This window comes from Camellia sinensis, chromosome 1 (genome assembly GCF_055761805.1).
Source record: "Camellia sinensis isolate YWXY chromosome 1, ASM5576180v1, whole genome shotgun sequence".
NCBI lineage: Eukaryota > Viridiplantae > Streptophyta > Magnoliopsida > Ericales > Theaceae > Camellia > Camellia sinensis.
The window spans coordinates 27,370,246-27,383,767 of record NC_138961.1 but is presented as its reverse complement, the minus strand read 5'-3'; the positions used below and the strand labels follow the sequence as shown (position 1 = coordinate 27,383,767).

The 13,522-nt window shown below is 35.5% G+C and overlaps 1 pseudogene across 1 annotated transcript; it reads right to left on the bottom strand.

Annotated features, from left to right (window-relative positions):
• Positions 1-4,214: 4,214 nt before the first annotated feature.
• Positions 4,215-12,921, bottom strand: LOC145789019 (plasma membrane ATPase 2-like; annotated as a pseudogene). Its single transcript, XR_014365959.1, has 12 exons — positions 12,829-12,921; positions 11,397-11,603; positions 9,913-9,978; positions 9,649-9,793; positions 9,102-9,266; positions 8,546-8,784; positions 8,201-8,233; positions 7,967-8,047; positions 7,665-7,825; positions 6,571-6,796; positions 5,011-5,138; positions 4,215-4,418 (listed from the first exon to the last, which is right to left on the bottom strand). The product of XR_014365959.1 is annotated as a plasma membrane ATPase 2-like (transcript).
• Positions 12,922-13,522: the final 601 nt, after the last annotated feature.

Genomic DNA, 13,522 nt, shown 5'->3' with positions numbered 1-13,522 from the left:
TTCATTTTTATTTTACTTAAAAAAATTTATTATTTTTTTTATTTGGTAGAAGTAGGGGTAAAAGTATAAATCTAGATACATTTAAAAGTATAAAATTTAGATACATTTAAAAGTATAAATCTCATTAAAAAAATAAAATTACACCAAATATAAAAATATAAAAAGAAAACATTTATTTTTTAATTTTTTGTATTCATAGATTTTTTTATAGGAAAATTTGATCTAACATCCCTCTCTAACTTTTAGTAATGGGAGAGGTCCACAATATATATTTTTTTTTTTGTAGTCTAAGGTCCCTCACTCACACCCATATATATAACACACTCTCTCATTCCCTCTCCTATCTTTTCTTGCACCAAACAACTCCTCTCTCTTTACTCTTCGTTCACAACATTGTTCAGAGCTTCATTAGCATTGACTACGATGGAGGAATTCGCATAAGCAACATTTATAAAGCTTTGCCGATGAAGATCATCGATTTATATGAAGATTCCTGATAGTGCTTTATACAGCAAGATTTATATGAAGTAGAGCACTAGTCCTCATTGTTGTTCCTCCGATCACTAGTCCTTCGATGAAGTCCTCCGTTGACAAATTTGTGATATGTAAATAGAAGTTGTGGTAGTGGTAGAGGAGATGGAGTAGCGATAGTGGAGGAGAGGTAATGGTAGTAGTAGTGGCAGTAGTGGCGGTGGTGGCGGTGGAGTGGTGGTGATTGTGGTAGTAATGATAGTCGTAGAGGTGGAGTGGCAACAGTGGTAGTAGTGGTGGTAGTGGAATGACATTTGCAGTAGTGGTGAAAGTGGTAGACGAGATGTGTGGTGAGAGAGAGAGATAAATGAGAGACAGATAGAGAAGATAAACAGAGAAAGAGACAGAGACAGAGACAGAGTGATAAGCGAGAGAGACAAAGTGGTCGCTAAAAGTGCATTTTCTTGTATTGGATAGATAAGTCCAGAGGGAGCTTGGTAAAAACCTTAAAGAATGAAGGAAGAAAGTGAGCAAGGCGAATAAACGAACATATATTTGCAATTGATCAAACAAACATAAATATGAAGTACCAACACAAAATACTATTCGAATTACCAAATCTGGAAATTAACATATGCCCAGAACGAAATATGGTGGCTAAGAGAGAGAGAGAAATATATTACAGCACGATGGCAGGAAGCAAGAGAGGATGAAGAGGGACAACAAAAGCAATGGAAAACGGGCTTACTGGTAGGATTGTCTGGTGGTAATGATGGGTCGTGCGAATGTGGGGATTGTGGCGATTGAGGGGGTTCCGCTGTATTCAGAGAGACGGTGCCAACGGTGGCATGGTGCCGTAGTGATTACAGGGCGATGAAGGTGTGTGAGGTAGAGATTGGTCAGAGAGGGAGTTGATTTGTGAGAAATTATGGGCAAATAATATGATCTAAAGAAAGAAACATAAATCAACTTACCTGGTCAGAATAAAATACTCTGAGTTCGTGAATCGGCAGTGTCGACTTTGGATTTCGGGCGGTACAACGGTGGAATGGGAGCAACAAAATCGTCCGTGAGGGAGGAAGAATGAGAAGAAGTAGTCGTGTGTGAGAGAGGAAGAGAAAGAGACATGAGAAACGTAGGAGGGCTTAGGGGCAAAACTTGGAGGGTCTTAAATTTTGAAAGGGAATTTCAAATTAAAGTAAAATTTTGGTAATTACACACATTATAGGATTAATTAGACAACAAATTAATTAAGAAAATTAAATTATCATTAGCTAATTTAAATGATAGTGACAATCACTTGTTTTCCAACGAATCCATTGATGACATCTCTCTTTAACTCATAAGTTTTCCATTTACTCACTAGTTCATCTTTACCTTTAATTTTGTAATTTTTATTTCTTTAGTAGAAATTTCACTTTTTCAATAATTTCACCTAAATAATAAGGTTAAATTTCACTATTTAAAGATAATGAAATTTCATTACTTGAAATGACGGTATGTTTTACGATAACGATGACAAGGATTATAAAGGTAGTGGTAATAACAATGGTGGCTTAATGGCTACAACTAAATTTGAAGAATCAGGAAAGGAAGACCTACCACATGCCTTGGAGCATTGTGTTCTTATACACTATTTGGGCAATCTAGAAATATAGAAACAATGTGGTCTTCAGACAAGAGGATGAAAATGTCTACGAAATTATTAGATCCATTCAACACCGAGCCACAGAGACATATGAGGCATTCCAAACTGATCACTTTACAGACCAACCTCTAAATCACATAACTAATTGGGTTTTGCTTTTTGCAGGGGAAATTAAACTCAACGTTGACGGTTGTTCAAAAGGCCATCCGGGGCCAGCTGGATATGGAGGCCTTTTCAGGGATGAAAGAGGAGCTTGGCTTCATGGATATCATGGAAAATTGGAGGAAGCAACTAGCATGGAGGTTGAGCTCTGGGCAGTTTATCGAGGCCTCACAATAATGCTTGAGAAGGGAATGAAGGACACATGCATTGAGACAGACTCAAAACAAGTTGTTAAACTCATCAAGGATTCACCATCTCAGCACTTTCAGTATAGGGCTCTGCTTGAAGATGCTAAGTTTCTAATACAAAGATGCAACTGCACAATAGCTCATATACGTAGAGTGGGAATCAAGAGTGCGGATGGTTTGGCAAATATGGGTGTAAATCACCAAGTCCCTTTTGTGTTTCTTAATGATCCCCCCAACTGAGATTGCAAATCTGCTTGTTGCAGACGTCATTGGGGCTTCTTCTTCTCCTTCTACTATGTAAGGCAGCTTTGCCTATTTCTCTGTTTTGTCTGTTATCTCTTTTTCTTATGAATCAAAATACATAAATAAATAAAAATAACAATGGTGGCTTCATAATGGTGGTGGTGGTGGTGGTGGTGGTGGTGCTAACAGTGACAGTGATGCTGATGATGGTTGCAGCAACATTAGTGATGATTGTAGCAATTGTGAGGTTCTAATGACGTACGTTGATGCTTGTGTATAAATATTTACAAATTCAATTAGCATTAAATAATTATGTAATTTTATGTGAGAAATTTGTCATAATTTAAATGACTTTTATCTTACAAACTCAATTATAATTGGATTCAAATGGATTGGACAAAGGGTACCGCCTCTTACGCCAACACCGCAAAGTTATGATAATAAATTTTAAATAATATATACTTTACAAAAAAATATAAAAATTATCATTTAGAATTTTCTTGACACTATGAATTATCTTCAAAGTAGTTACACACTATAAGAAATTGCACATTTGAAAATTAATTTTTTAATTGTTAAAAATCATTTTTAGTTGACGAATGTAATTCCCAATTAAATTATCACCCAATTGGTCATTGACTAATTGTCGGGAAAAATATTGGTGACTAAAATTATTTTAGTAGCCAAAGAATACCATTCGTCGACTAATAATTTAGTCGCCATAATTTTTTTTATAAATTTAATTTGAACTTTAATCGACTAAATTGTTAGTCGTAGATAAATTTTATCACTACTATGTTTTATTTAGTGATTAAAATATATAGTCGCCAATTCTTTTTTCCATTATCAGCGACAAATTAATTTTGTAGCCAAACATCTAATTGACTCCTTTAGCTAGCAACCAAGCTTTTGTGTAGGCAACAAAATTGTAACTTTTTTGGTGACTAAATTTTTAGTCATAAAAAATATCGACAATTTTTTTACGACTAAATTTTTAGTAGGCAAAAACTTCAAATTTTTTGGGCTACTAAATATTTAGTCACAAAAAGAAATTTATTTTTCGTCTTTTTCTTTTTTTTACTACAAATTATTTAGACACTAAAAATATTTTCTTTCTTTTGGCTACCAAATATTTAATCGTGAAAAAGCCTTTATTTCTTTTTGGCTACGAATTGGTTAGTCACCAACTTCACTTCTTTTTAGCTACTAAATGTTTATTCATCAAAAACTTTCTTTACTTTTTTTATTTTTATTTTTATCTTTATACACATATATATATTTATTTCGCCACAACCTGTATTTATTTTGTGCAACTTGTACCTTGTATATAAAGAAAATAATAACAATCCAAGAAAATTTAACTTTTAGCATCAAATTCGAAATATAATAGAAATTCCATACGAATCAAGCATAATCCAACCTAAAATAATAATTTTATACAAAACAGAGGATCATACAAAAATCATATCTACCGTACACAAAAAAAAAAAAAAAATCCACAATACCATGTCAAATGATAATCTATACCATGCCAAAAGTAATATATTCTATGCCAAAAGCAATTTGTACCATGCCAATAGTTATCTGTATGAACAATAGTAATCCAAAAAAAAAAAAACAAAGGACAACATAATAACGGATTATAAAAAAAACAATGTCCTCTGTACAAAAATAAAGAATATCCACTTTTTCACGCCAAAAACCATCTGTAAAAATAAAATTAACCATTAGTATTGATTGGATAACATCATCATTTCAAATTATAAAAGAAAATTATATAAAACTCGAATGTATATTATCTTTTCAAAATTATATAATTATAGCCGTAATCATATGTTGCATGTCCAAAAAAGTTTCTACCAAGTTTTCCCCTCCCGAAATGCAATTTTTCAGTTAAGTTTAAGGCAATTTTGGCCACGGTTTAGTATTTGTTACAACTGATGGATCCTTTTGCGACGGATAATTTGTTTATGTTGCTAATGATAACGCCTTTTTGCTCATTTATAGCAACAGTCATTTTCTGTCCCAACAAATACTATTAGCGATGAATTATTTTATCCATCTCAAATGTGTAGCTTTTGCGACGAAAATCAAGGTGTCGCAAAAAGTTATACTTGGTTTTTACGACGATTTTTAAACTGTCACAAAAAATTCCGTGTCTAAAGCTCCTTTTTCTAGTAGTGGTAGTATTAAGATATTTTCTTCACTTAAAATATTATTCATGTGACATATTATTATAAAAATAATAATTAAAAAAAAAGGCTTACATGGCAATAAACAACCAGTGGAATGACTCACCTAAAGATAATGTACACCATTAATTTTTGTTGGTGTAGTAACTAACTCAAAGATGGAATTTCCATTGGATTTCTTGAAATCTGGAAACCTAGAGGAGCTATTTGTGAAATGTATGAACCTCCAAGAACCTGCATCTCACATGGCCAAACAAGTATATAATAAGATCCAGAATAAGTACCAAGTAAATAGGGTTTATAAAGTACCAAGCAAAGAGCATGTATTATAAGGGCAGTACCATACTGGTATCATACTACCCAGACAGTTCCCCACAAGCATACTACAACTCCGACAACGGTTTCCTACCAATCCTGCAGTATCTCATGCACATCATAGACAGATGGCAGTTCTCTCCCCAGCCACCAACGCCATTGATTTATTACCAGCACTTGGCAAGTACTCCTATCACCCTCAGCATGACAAGCTCAATTTACCTTCGAGAATAGTTTTGTTCAATCATTCTATGTGTCAAGTCTGCATGAAACCGAGGCATGGAAACTTGCCTTCTATGGCTAGGGAAATTGGAGGCCAAATAGTACCAAGCAAGCATCATAGAGGACAAAAGACCTCTCACCTTGGTGGTGGGCAGAAATGGACCGACAAAGGGGCTGGTAGGGGCAGTGTCAACCCAAACCAAAAAACTCATTAAATATTATAATATGGCCCATGTCCATGTTCATGCTCATGCTTCTTAGCTAACAGTGATGGTAACTCAAAAAAAAGGCATGCAGCACTGAGCATCGTTGCCCTAGCTCCTTATGGTACCCTCCATACATTATTTACCCATTTTTAAAGCTCTACCTTCTTCAGCAACGGCAAACCCATTCTGCCAAACCTACCCACTTGACCATTCCATATGAAAGACATTGTACACCTACAAGATCCCTCATCCACCTTCACTCATATTCTGTCCTTTGCTGCCCTTTCTTCACCCTCCCAAAAAGATTTTTGGCAGCCCATCCTTCAGCTTCTAACCTCCCCACTGAACTCCTTGAGCATTTCCCCCACCACAAGCCAACCACCTCCACCTACATCTCTGGATTCTTAAGCAAACTCTACCTCCCTTTCTCAATAAATGGCCACTTCCAAATATTTTCCTAACATTACTGACAAGGTTTCGACAAATGATGCATCTGCTGTCCATTACAGGCCACCAGAATGTCTGGAACACTGACCCATCTACAGCTCCCTCTGAGACATCACACATCATCTAGTACAACCATCACAACTCAACCTGTGTTATCTTTATAAAGCAGCTTGCTTGACTATTGTTGTCTTCGAGAACATAGATGGTATTCCCCTGGTCTTTGAAGATACTCTGTTTTACCGCGGAAATACAGCATATTACTATATTTTTACATCATCTGTTAATAAGCACTCACCATTAGTGATGCTTCTAAGAGCTCATTTTTTTCTTTCATTTTTGAGGTTTATTTATTTAATTTCCCATCCACCACACATGGCATTTTCCAGCAAATCTTACACCTTCTTCCTCCTTTAACAGCAATGGTAATATTTAAACAAGCTAAAATGGAAAACATTCAGTAGTGGAAGTCATATTACCTGTTTAAGCTGAAATACTGTAATGCTGAAGTGTAAATTTCCCACATACAGTTTTCTATCAACTGCACCATAGGATCCCACGACTGAACCACCACCAGAAGCATTAGTTTGAACAAGGTTCTTTTCAGCTTTTGATGGTTTAACCATTACAGGTTGTCCGAAAAGTAGGTGGCCAGAGAGAGCTATAGGCATTGGCATGGACATTGCATCATAAAATTCAATATACCTGCAGTATCACCCAAGGACTCACAATAAGTTTGCCAGAACATATGAGACAAAAATACAATTATAACTTACAAAGCATGTATCTACAGAAGGAAGGAAATCAAAAACTCTTTAAAGTGCATATATGCCGAGCTGAATTTCTTCTCTCGTATCTAAACCTCACAAAACACAACATGTCAGCTAATCATGATAAAATACAAACTGAGATAATCAAACATGTCAATGATTCACAAAAAAAAATTAAAAAATTAAGAGACTCGGACAGAATAGAAGGACGAAAACCAAGGGTTACAGCTACCCAAAAAAATCACATTGGTTCAATAAAATAAGGTAACTTTGTCAGGCCAGATTAATAAGTCCGCAAAGCATGATAGCAGTAAACATTGTCGTACAAATTTCCTTCATAATGGTTTGGAAGAATTTAACGACATGACCTCCAGAGTTGGGATATAGAAGCATGCAAAAGACCAAGTACTACCTTCTAACCACATAGGCAAATTAAAGAGTTCAACCAACTTCTTTATCAATCAACCAAAAAGGTAAAATCACCTTAAATCAAGTAAACTAGATAAATTCCTACGGAGATTTTTCTCCAACCAGGAAAGGATTATATCAATCAACATAATCTGCCTAGGTAAACATGATATGGGCTTCTAACATAAAGAAACAACAAACTTAATAGTGAATTGTGGAGAAAACACCTCAGGGCAAACCAATGCAGATGATCCCACAATGGCAGATCACAAAACCAATTGTATGATGATGACAAAAAACAAAGGAACTAGAAATGGGCTTACTTATTATGAATTAGAAGGAAGAAAAAATGTGAAATTCATTTGATATCTAATCTAGTTATAAGTTTATCTTACAGGAAAAATGTCTGTATCGTATGCCGCCCAAAAGAAAATGACAGTCATCATGGCCAAGTAACTGCCAAGAATGATTCCAGTAGCAAAAATCTCTAACAGCTTCCAGCTGTCTGGCTGAGGAGACGGTTTCACCCTATCTTTTGATATTGTCATAATGGTACCTGGCATGCCATAAAGGGAGTTAAGTATTGAGAACCACACACAAAAGCAGTATTTCAAGATAATGAAGAAAATGAGAAGAAATATGCATGCATGTGGTAACTGGAAAAGGGAATGTGTATTTAGTGTAACAAAATACAAACCATCATTAAGAATGGCAATGATCAGCACCATAAGGGTGGGAAATCGAACTTCCATATGAGGGTGAGTAACATAAAACCAAGCTGTCAAAGCAAAGATAAAAGGGAAGTAAGTAAAAGGAAAACTACAAGCCATGAACAAGAGGATCCATCAAATACTTCATAATAATAATATTAAAGTGAAAATTAAAATTTAAAAGAGGTTTTTCAATGGTCATCCCAAATTAAAATACTTACCACAATACGGATTGTAATAGAAACAACATATATCTGTACCAATAACACCCAAGATATAAATAAAATTAGTAACTTGAATAGTCCGAGCAACAGTTGGCTAACAAAGATATGTTTGATACCTATGGCTCAATGCACACTAAAAGACAAATTTTAGAGTGCGTTTATAAAGAAATGGAGTAGGAATAACATTTCCCTTCTTTTCCTTTTTTTTCAAAAGAAAATAAAGTTAACAAATAAGACACACATCTCCTAGATAATAAAAGCTCTACCATTTCACCATTTGAAAATGTACAGGACTCTCAAATGGCTGCCTCCTTGTCTAGGCCTAGAGCCAGCTCTACTTACCGTGTAATTTTTCATCCTCTGGAAGATAGCTCGACTAGTTAGTACGGCGCTGATGATAACACTAAGTCCAGGTTCAGTCAGGACTATGTCAGAAGCACTGCGAGCAGCATCAGTTGCATCAGCAACAGCTATGCCAATGTCAGCCTTTTTAAGGGCAGGAGCATCATTAACTCCATCACCGGTCATTCCGCATATATGTTTTCTAGCTTGCAGACGTTTTACAATCTCATATTTGTGCTCTATACCAACAAATAAAACATGGCCAATCAAACAAGAATCACAGAAGAAGATCTCGGTGAACATTCAGTGCTGGTAATTCAGTATTCTGTTGTGTATGCAACAATTGAAACGTATTACATAAAAAAAAAAACTACCAACAGATTGGTCTTTAGGCCAAGTGGTCTAGCTTCCTCCTTAAAGGAGTTAAGGTATCAAACCTTTCTCACTTGGAAGCTATGCCTAGGGTCTAGGTTTAGATATAGTTAACCAAAAAGTAGAAAAAATATCTTTGACTTACAGGAGGAATGAAAGATAAAAAAAATTAAATAAACATTACCAGGGAAAACACCAGCAAAACCATCAGCTTTTTCAATCAGCTCGTCAACTGGCAAAGCTGCAATTGACTCATCCTTGTGCTGTCCTAACAAGGCAGATGAAGGATACATATTGGTTCCCATTCCCAATCGCCGTCCTGTTTCCTTTGCTATTGCCAGTTGATCACCTAGTGGAGATTGAAAAGGGCAATGCCAATGGGGAAAAACAAAATAAATGAAAAAGGCCAATTTCCCATAATTGGAGATAGTGAGAAAGAGATGAAATTTTTAAGAAACAGAATTCTGGAAAAAAAAAAGAAAAAGATGCAACAAGACTTTTTTAATGGCATAATGCCATGAACTAAAATAATAAGCGCCCACACTAACAATAACTTGAACTCTGCAGCCACAAATATCTGGTAGGAGTAATATCTATCTTTTCATCTCATAATTTTTTTTTTTTGTAATGATTAAACAGATCCGATTAAAAGCACTGACCGGGACTATTCAACAGCAAAACAGAAAGAAATATTTATCAAAAAGAATGAAAAAGAAAAAGAATATACACACCAGTGATCATTTTAACATTTACCCCCACATTCAAAGCCCTTGTAATTGTCTCTGCACTGTCATGTCGAGGTGGGCCAAAGAGAGGCATGAGGCCTATGAATTGCCATGCACTTCCTGAACTCTCCTTCCATCCATCAGGAACTTCCTGTTGAAAATGTTAAAAATAGCCCATTACCTACTGAGTAATAGCTAATTCAAAAAGACATCTGTGTTGAGTAGAGTAGTAGAGAGAATGGCCAGCAAATAATGACAATAGTATAGTACCTGGTAAGCTACTGCAAGAGATCGTAACCCTCGCTCTGCAAACTTATCAATCACAGCATGAACTCTTTAAATCTAGTACCTGGTCATTAAATCTATTATTCATATGATAAGAGGGAGACTTTTGTCTATTAACAATCTGCCTAGATCCACAGGTGATGGCTGGTTTCTTGCTCATTAGAACCAACCTGTGACTGTTTTAAAGCCCATATGATCAGTTATGGAGACTGTCGAGTGATGTGAATTTTCTAAATGAGAGTTGAGTGAAGGTCAGCAAAAATGTGTGTTATTCTAATTGTTTGCTAACTTGTGCAGCAGCTTGAGGAGCTCTATAGCAGATTTTGAGGGTTGAGTGTTGTAAGAAACATACTTAAAATGAAATATCTCCAAAGATTTGAGTGTATATACTGTGGATTGAGTGCAGTCAGCCAATATATGAGTGGTTCACTAATCTCTATTTATCAAGTACATCTTTATTTGCAGGTTAAGGAAGCTATCACAGAGAGTACTGAGATTCTAAAGTGTGGGTTGAGTGTTGTGAGACCATATATTGTGTGTTGTAGCCTAATGCTATTATGTAATCTATACTACCCCATTTTTGCTAATAATTATTTCATTCTTCATTACTGGCAGGTTATGTTGATTGATTCCATATTACATATGCATCCAGGAGATGGGTACTTCTTCCATGTAATCCTGCAGCTGTGTTTTGCTAGTTATATGGAGACCTTTTGGATAACTGAAGTCCTGGTCTGGTGGATTGGAGGTGGCTGCAATCTGTGCCTATCCAAAGGAACTAAAGCTTGGTGGTGGCAGCAGCTTGCGCCTAGTCATGCTTTTAGTTTTAGTTTATTCTACAGTTGTAATTATGTTTTATATAAACCTTTGTTGACTGGTATAGACTATCATATTTTGAGGTTTGTGGCCTACTCCTACCGGTTGTGTAGGAGAATTATTATATTTTGGGAATTAGCTAGCAGCTTGTGTGTGCTGAATGTATTTACATTATGGTTAAACTGCTGCCATCTTGGTATAGTCTTACTAGATGAAGCTACGGTGACTACTGTGGAGCTCTCCATGCCTAATCACTATAGCTCTTGTTTTCAGGGGGGGCGATTTCTTTATATCCCATATGATGCTTCCCATTTTTGGTCTAAAGATGTACAGGACCCCTATTCTATTAGGATATGGTTGCTGTTGAACATCTTAGATATATATGAACTATGTATGGCTGTAGGCACGTTTGTTTTTTTTTGAGGGCTTTAAGTGAGGAGTAGTTCCTTGATGTGTGGCTTTGTATAGTTATGGTAGGGCCTGGGGCATACCCCTTGTAAATTTGTATATTTTCTAATTTTATTTATGTCTTATTCACCCCAAAAAAAAAATATTGAAATGACGGCATAATCTAAGACACTGATACTACGTTATTTATTTTGAAAACTATTATTATTGCAGGAAAATAACCAAAAAAAGATGAGTACAACTACCGCAGGTAAATATAGCGACGAAATGCCCCTTGGTGGGAATGAGAAGTCATTGCTCAAAGAATGGTAAGATTTATCTGCGTTTTCTCCATTTGCAAGATATGGTGTAGGGGTAGAAGAGCCACTTGAACTGGTAACACCGCCATTTCCAACAGCCTTAAAAGGGTCAATGTTCATGTCAGAAATTTTCTTCACTTTCTTCTCTTGCACCTGTTGAGCTCAAGAAATAAGCATATGAGCCATTAAGTAAGAGGCATAACCATCAAAGACACACAAAACTGTCTCATTCAGATATCTACTACATATTTGAGATATTAATCAGAGTGAAATATGTCAAATAAGTGTAACAACCATTTGCTGAGTGTTGTACACATTCTCTAATATAGACTGTTATATAAAACTAGGGGGTGGTGGAGCTGGCTTTAAAGTTTTTGCCCAAAACATAAATAAAGGCATCATCTTCTATTCAACAGATCAACTTTGGTCAACAGAAAATTGGCATTCCTCATCTTTTACTTTTCTGAAATTTTGTAAAAAGCTTAAAAAAATATTCACAACTCAATTAAAGCTATATGATAAATTTAAGAAGGAAATCTACGATGAAAATTGATTTTCATCAATTGTATGAATCTAAAGCAATAAAAGGGAAAAAATAGACATAAAAAAGAAGTATTTTGAGTCATATATATCAAAAAAACTCAAAACTTCGTAGTAAATGAAAAAATAATTGACAGCAATGGAGCCATCACAATTGATCTGATTATCTGCTACTATTTATTGCAGTGAGTGGTTTAAATTCAGCCTCAAAATGAGGCTTGGGGCTGATACCTTGGGTTGCCTCAGACAAGGCTTTTTAGATTCTGGAGCATAGTTAATCTACAATTGTATACTCCCTCGTGATTACTTTCAGATATGATTGTCAATTTTTCAAGATTCACAGTGATTATACTTTCTTACATGTAAATCAACAAGTATCACTGGTTCACTACTAGCATGAATCCCTTCTTATCTGAAGCTTCTGATACAATAAAAACAAAACACAAATACGATACATGCATACTTGTCTTAGGAAATTTCAACAAAAAGTAGTAATGAACCTAACTGTTTGAAGGTACATGACAAGAGAGTAATAAAGGAATGCAACCATGATAAGTTCATTAAAAAACAAAAGAAATGAATGGAAATAAATAAAACTTTGGTCAGCTTCCATAAAAATAAAAATAAAAAGTCATGCCGGGTTGGGACAGGCAGGACAAGTATATCCAGCTGGAGTAGTGTGTGGAGGAAAAACCTTAATATGTGAATCCAAGCAACTTGTATGTATAATATCTAATATGAACCCAAAAAAATGTAAGTAATTTGGTATAATTCATCCAGCTCTCATTCAAGATAAAAATTGCATGCATGAGGTTTAACAATGTGCAGGATCACATACGCAAGCAACCAAATCAAATAGTTTGAGGATTGGTCCCCTCTTCAATCGCAGGATGACATAGGCAGCATTTAGGAGGCCAATCATACTCTCCATCTATTACCCATTCTGAGTAAGTTTGGACCTATACAGTGACAACAAATACAACATAAGCCCTAGCGTAGCTGTAAATCCTACCATGCAAACAAGAACTCTTGATTAAGCAAACAGCTCCAAGAAAATAAATCATACAACTGAAAGAGAAACTTGTAGTGCATAGGACAGAATAAGTAAAGTAGGTATGGAGCTACCAATTTTCTTTATATGTTTAGTAGCTTTACAATGTTGCTAATTTACTAGTTTCTTAATTTTCTTCGTAACTTTTTTTTTGTAGGTATGAAGCTACTGATTTTCTCCCTATTGGATTTTCTTTGACTAATTTGCTTCATTTTCTTTTTGATTTAGGGCACAAGGTCTACATGTACATACTTTTATGGAGGCTGGACTATAAGGACAAGGAAGCAACTGAAATATTTCATGATGGGGTTAAATTATGTGGACAGGATTTTGATGTCACTGAAATTGCTACTCATCCCAGGCACAAAAAGCAGATGAAACCCCATCAAGTTGAGGGCTTCAATTTTCTACTGAGTAACTTGGTTACAGAGAATCCAGGTGGCTACATCATGGCCCACGCTCCAAGCTCTGGTAAAGCTTT